General features: G+C 40.0%; 1 long non-coding RNA gene across 1 annotated transcript in view; it reads left to right on the forward strand.

Moving 5' to 3' along the window:
- The first annotated feature begins 2,438 nt into the window (after positions 1-2,438).
- The window catches only part of LOC108667150, an 8,334-nt gene continuing 4,850 nt past the window's right edge, over positions 2,439-5,922 (forward strand). Inside the window, exon 1 of the long non-coding RNA XR_001930538.2 lies at positions 2,439-2,579. This is a non-coding gene — a long non-coding RNA (uncharacterized LOC108667150). The remainder of the gene's footprint in view (positions 2,580-5,922) is intronic.

The following is a 5,922-nucleotide window of genomic DNA, read 5'->3' on the forward strand; positions in this document are numbered from 1 at the left end:
AATCATTACTAATTACATTTATTAGACAGACGACAGTTCTTAATCTGGGCTAAGTGCAACCGGGAGCATTTTATTTAAATTTTCTGTGAGAGGTGGCCACCCATGATACAACAAAGATTTATCAATGACGAAGGAAAGTTTTTGGTTTACGAAAGGTTTAAACGCAAACGTGGCCGCAGGCATGTTATAGGTATGGGAAAGATGGTGCACGCCACCCTTAATTCGCTGTATAAATCACAGCTGCTCCACCTATGGCGTCCGCCGATAGCCATCATAAAAACATAGGTTCACTAGAAATTTACAAGCGAAGAAAACTCCACAAAAATTCAGCATTTCTCTATTGAAAACGTTTTGGAGACCAGCTCCATCGTCAGTTCGATAAATCTAGAACACAAATACAGTCAGAAAATTAATAAAGTTTGGAGTCATAATAAAAAGCAACAACAGAAGTTAAAACCTAAATTTACAGGCAAAGGGCAGAATAATAAAGAAATGCCTATCTATTCACAATTTCTAATGGATAAGAACTGTAGGCAGCATTTAAACTAGACTTCTCTTTAAAAATATACAATGATTCCAAAATGCGCAGATCGAAAGCACCAGAACTATAAGCTAAAATCTTAAAGTCAGTGTCGGACACCGGAACGTTGCACTGTTCGGCGTGAGTGCGCACAGCCGAATGAGGAGGGCGCGAGAGTAACTGCCCAGTCCTATAACTCCTCCCTTTATGTTCAACGACCCTAGTGTAAAGGTTACGTGCCGTCATTCCGACGTACGCAGATGCACATCGTGCACAACTAAATTTATAAACTAGGGACGATCGCATGTGAGATGGAAGGATTTCTTTTTACCTGAAAAAACCAACATATTTTGAAATTGTTAACCAGTAAGAATAATGTCCGGACAGTATTTCATAAACAAATCTTTTAATACTCTTGACATAACTTCGGACGCATGGCCGAAGTATGGAAAAGAACAGTAAACCACTTTTCTACTAACAGGCTCTGGAACAACTTCACTGTATCGCTTAGACATGAATTTCTTAATCTGGGTAAACACCAGGCCAGAAGGAAATCTGGTGACGAAACCGACACAGACTTTAAGATTTTAGCTTATAGTTCTGGTGCTTCCGATCTGCGTATTTTGGAATCCTTGTATATTTTTAAAGGGAAGCCTAGTTTAAATGCTGCCTACAGTTCTTATGCATTAGAAATTGTGAATAGATAGGCATTTCTTTATTATTCTGCCCTTTGCCTGCAAATTTAGGTTTTAACTTCTGTTGTTTTTTTTTCTTATGACTCCAAACTTTATTAATTTTCTGACTGCATTTGTGTTCTAGATTTATCGAACTGACGATGTAGCTGGTTTCCGAAACGTTTTCAATAGAGAAATGCGGAATTTTTGTGGAGTTTTCTTCGCTTTTAAATTTCTAGTGAATCTGTGATTCAAGCAATCTAGTGACATTAAAACATTGGTGCTCCACTCTCGATTTTATTTGGGTTTGGGCCATTGAAATGTCATTAAAGTGAGCTTAAGCGTTGTTGATGAATATTGAAACATTTCTCGTCAAAGTCCAATTATTATACATTTAAGCTGGTTACTCGAATGGAGGAAGTGATGTAACTGAAGTTGTAGGAAATAGTAGCTTTAGTTGCGGGATACAAAAGATTTCATATACTATGTGACAATGCAAGAACGTAAAGCTAACCTGGTTATGTATTGATAAGATAGTTTTTTAATCCTGTTTATAATATAGTGAAAAACATCATAGCTAAAATAATCGTACACTTTCTATACAGTTAAAATATTTCAATGTATAAGAAAATTAATTCGATAATACGGAATGAAGCTATTGAGCTTTAATACCATTCAATTTCATCGTCGAACTCTTAACAAAAATATTTTTCAGTCGTGCATTGAGAACGGATGAAAAGTGAATTTTTACTTTAATCTATCGTCGGTCTAAACTGAGTCAAAATGGAATGAGTTGTCCGATCTCAGCCCTGTAATTTACCGACTGCCGTATTAGTCCGTGAACTAAAAGGCGTGAAAGTTTTTATAGCACGATGGCAGTCTGGACTGCCATATATGACTGAACTGCTCTATGAAGAACGTGTCAACTTGAATCACTGCATTTTATGAACGCATGAACGTATCAATATCAGGAGAGATGATAGTGGCAAGAGTGGTCCAATTACCGACGGCATGGAACACGATCGAAGGATGTGTACATTTTGAAACTTTCATAATGTTCAAACTTCAATAACAAATATTCATGCAGTATCCGCGAGTATTCTCGTGTGTTAGGATTGGGAACGCCGTCATGTTACAACGCTTTTCGTCGCTGTTTATTTGCTAGAGGAGATAGACGCATCCGGTTACAGCTAGGATCGGCGTATTTAAATGCAAGCGACTCGTTCAGTGACACAGTAGCGCCGGCTGCACCAGTTGAATTTACTTAATTTCTGTTCATATTGCATCAAGTAGGAGATTAAGACGTGGAAATAAGAAAGTAGCTTTACGAAATCCGTAAAAGACGGAAACAAATGATCGCCAGGAGTCGAACAACTGCCCATGATGTAAGTAACATGAGTCAAAGTATTACAATTATCAACGTGTAATCAAAGGTTTATAATTATTTGAGGGATACATCGATACAATTTCACTTCTCTCGCAAGTCTAGCCGGGTGAAGGTGATTAAATGTGTCCAATAATGAAGTTGATTCGGAAAATTTACAACACAATTGAAGTTCCAAATGTTGCCCAAATTATGCGCTTGACAAATTTCTATCTGCCAAGTTTCAAGTGATAACGCAATATAACGCAATAATGTAACAAGCAGCTTGCCAAATTATTAAGAGGTTAAGAAGAGTGCAAGCATGCTGAGTTAAAATAAGGGTCCATCTATGTGTTAATAATTTATGATGATGTTTCTCAAACTACTACAATTACATTTGTCTAGCGAATCTAATAGTGGTAGATTGGTACACAATATAAAGCCGTAAAGCTAAAAATAAATGGGGGACGGAGAGTCAAAGAGTTGGCAGAGTTGTTCAAAGATGCATGTTGAAGTCGCATTAATTTTCCAATACCTACATGGAAATATTTCGACCGTACAGAAGTATTCGATTAATTTAGCAATGATGTTTTCCACTATATTATAAACAGGATTTAAAAAAACTACCTAATAAATATATAACCAGGTTGAATCTACGCACTTGCATTGTCATATTGTACATGAAATTTTTTGTATTCCGCAACTAAAGCTACTATCTACTACAAATTCAGTTACATCACTTCCTCCATTCGAGTAATCAGCTTCAGTGCAATAATTGTTCCTCCACTATAAATGCTTCGCTATTATCAACAAATCTCATGCTCAAATTAATGAAATGTTAATGGCCCACATAACTGCTCACATCTCTCAACTGCTCACATCCCTTAAGCAACATCCGGTGTCCAGACTCTTGTGTAAAGTGGGACAATGACTATAAATGCGGATAGGCCACCAATGGATCCTGATCTTGATAGTGGGCTTAACCAAGAAGAAAAAATTTATTAACGATAATCTAATTTATATTAACAATTTTCTGGATAAGCTGAAGAACAGTGAAGAAAACTTACCTGCAACGTCACGTGACAGAGTCAATACATTCCGTATAGAACGGGAAGATTGTTTCCCATCATCTGCTGGTGCGAGAAACCGACCGTCTATAGAATTGGCTGGGTCAGCTTCTGCGCTTATCGCTTCTACGGGTGCTATTCCTAAACGGCGTGTACATGAGAAATTAGGGTCTGCTTCTGCAACTCGCGGGGTACAAGAAGGCGACAATAGTACGTCGAGTGACAGAAGCGAGGATATGCTGATAAAAGTATCGTACAACCGCCTTGATCAGCGGGACGAAGTATAAGGAATCACTCACACGGAAGAAGAGCAGAAGATGGTCGGTTATCATAGAATAAATGGATACAAGTAAAGTGCCATCAATTGCTAATTTGAATGAAGAAGGTGGTCAGGCTCTGAAATCTGAATAAGTACCTACTGAGATAGTAATTTTCGTGGTGATAGAGATACGTGGCTGGATGGACTGGATCGCCACCTGGAAGGTAAGACTCGTGATGCTTTCCGATCTTTCCGAGCGATGTTGAGGACTCCTATAGTGATATGAAACAGAAGCTGTGTGAATGGTATGACGATATGAAAGAGGTAAGAAGTGAGAAGTGCAAGATCGATTTTTCTGAGGCACGATATCAGCGTGGTGAATCCATGTACCTTTTTTGTTGTAGACTTTAGCGGCTATTTGAACTTACGTACCCAAAGAAGGAAGTCTAGTCGAGTAGAAGACTGATGGAAAAATGTGTTCGCGCAGCACCGAAAGACTTTCGAGTTATGATAAAATCCCATATAATGTCACAGAAGATACGCAATGAAACAAACTAGTTTGTTTGACGTTGAGACGGAGAAGGAAAAGGGACTGAAGAACAACAGTCAAGAGATTGAAGACAATGTTGTTAATGTACATCGGCCATTACAGAAAAGAGATACCAGTATCCAGCATTGTTCAACGGAAGCAAATTTAGTTCCTTGGAAGCCTTTTGTGAGAAAATCACGAGTGTATGCTGAGACGAATGCTCGTTTCCGGAACACTGTAAGACCTCACTTGGGGCCTGTGGCCGATGATGCAGCGTGTCGGCATTGTGGAAGACGGGGTCATTTTATTAGCAACTGTAGAAAACGTCTGAACCAATGTTTTGCTTGTGTCTCTACAGACCGTTTCCTGCGCATCAGTGCCCAAATTTTCGACGTAATGATGCCGTCACCAACCGACCACAGCAGTCAGCGCCTCAGTTTCTTCATCAACGATCTGCACATGAACAGCGGGATCTCAGTGCGTTCGCAAATTCTCGGTTACCGACGAAAACGGTCCAGTTCCGGCTCAAATGAGGTAGAGCGAGAGTAATTGCAACATGGAGCCTCATCAGGATTTCTGCGAAATAGATACGACGGTTTAGTCGATGAATTGGATGACGGCGATGCACCTTGCCAGCTTGTTCGCCCAGTGGCTGTGGATGAGCCGCGACGTTGTGAAGAATCTCCTAGCGAGCCGCGACTTTGTGAAGAATCTCCCAGTGAGCCGCGACGTAGTGAAGAATCTCCCAGTGAGCCGCGACGTAGTGAAGAATCTCTCAGTGAGCCGCGACGTTGTGAAGAATCTCTCAGTGAGCCGCGACGTTGTGAAACTCTGCTAATGTTGAAATTACCAAGGCGGGGGTGGCAGTTCCCACTCATTCCGATTTAGATTGCCTGATTAAAGATAGTAAACAATTATTTTATTTTGAAGGTTGGGTTCAGGCAGGTAGTCAAAGTGTAGATGGTATTATTTTAGGTGAGTTAGATGCCCCGGCAGTAATTTGTGCTACTTCCAATCATAGGAATAGGAATTCCAAGGGTATGTACATATTGGTAGGGTTTTGACTTTAGTCGAGTTAGAGGTAATTCAAGAGTTATACTCTTGGTAAGAGTATATAACTCTTAAGCAAAAAGTTCCTAATTATTCTCTAGCCTCAATCACGCTAAACAAAACTCTAATTCACTATAAAAATGCATTTCTGCTATTTTTTAAGAATCATAAATAATGCAAAAACACTGACGTTATATCCCTATCGAAATTCGAAGACCTGTCAGCCGCTGGCACACGGACGCCCCAAGTTCTTGTGGCCGGGTAAATTAGAAGCTCTATGTCCGCATTAGGTTCTGGTTGCCGTAGCGAAATAAGCGCCGAAATGGAATCTTGTGAAATTACTCGTCGAGCTTGGGGCGATCGTGGGGCGCGCGTATTTGGTACCTGATACGTTCGGGACAGACACGGCCGAATATGAAAAATGCTTAAAAAAATGCCCCCTCCCTTCCCACCCTTATGG

Source organism: Hyalella azteca, unplaced genomic scaffold (genome assembly GCF_000764305.2).
Source record: "Hyalella azteca isolate HAZT.00-mixed unplaced genomic scaffold, Hazt_2.0.2 contig17385, whole genome shotgun sequence".
In the NCBI taxonomy this organism is placed as follows: Eukaryota; Metazoa; Arthropoda; class Malacostraca; order Amphipoda; family Hyalellidae; genus Hyalella; species Hyalella azteca.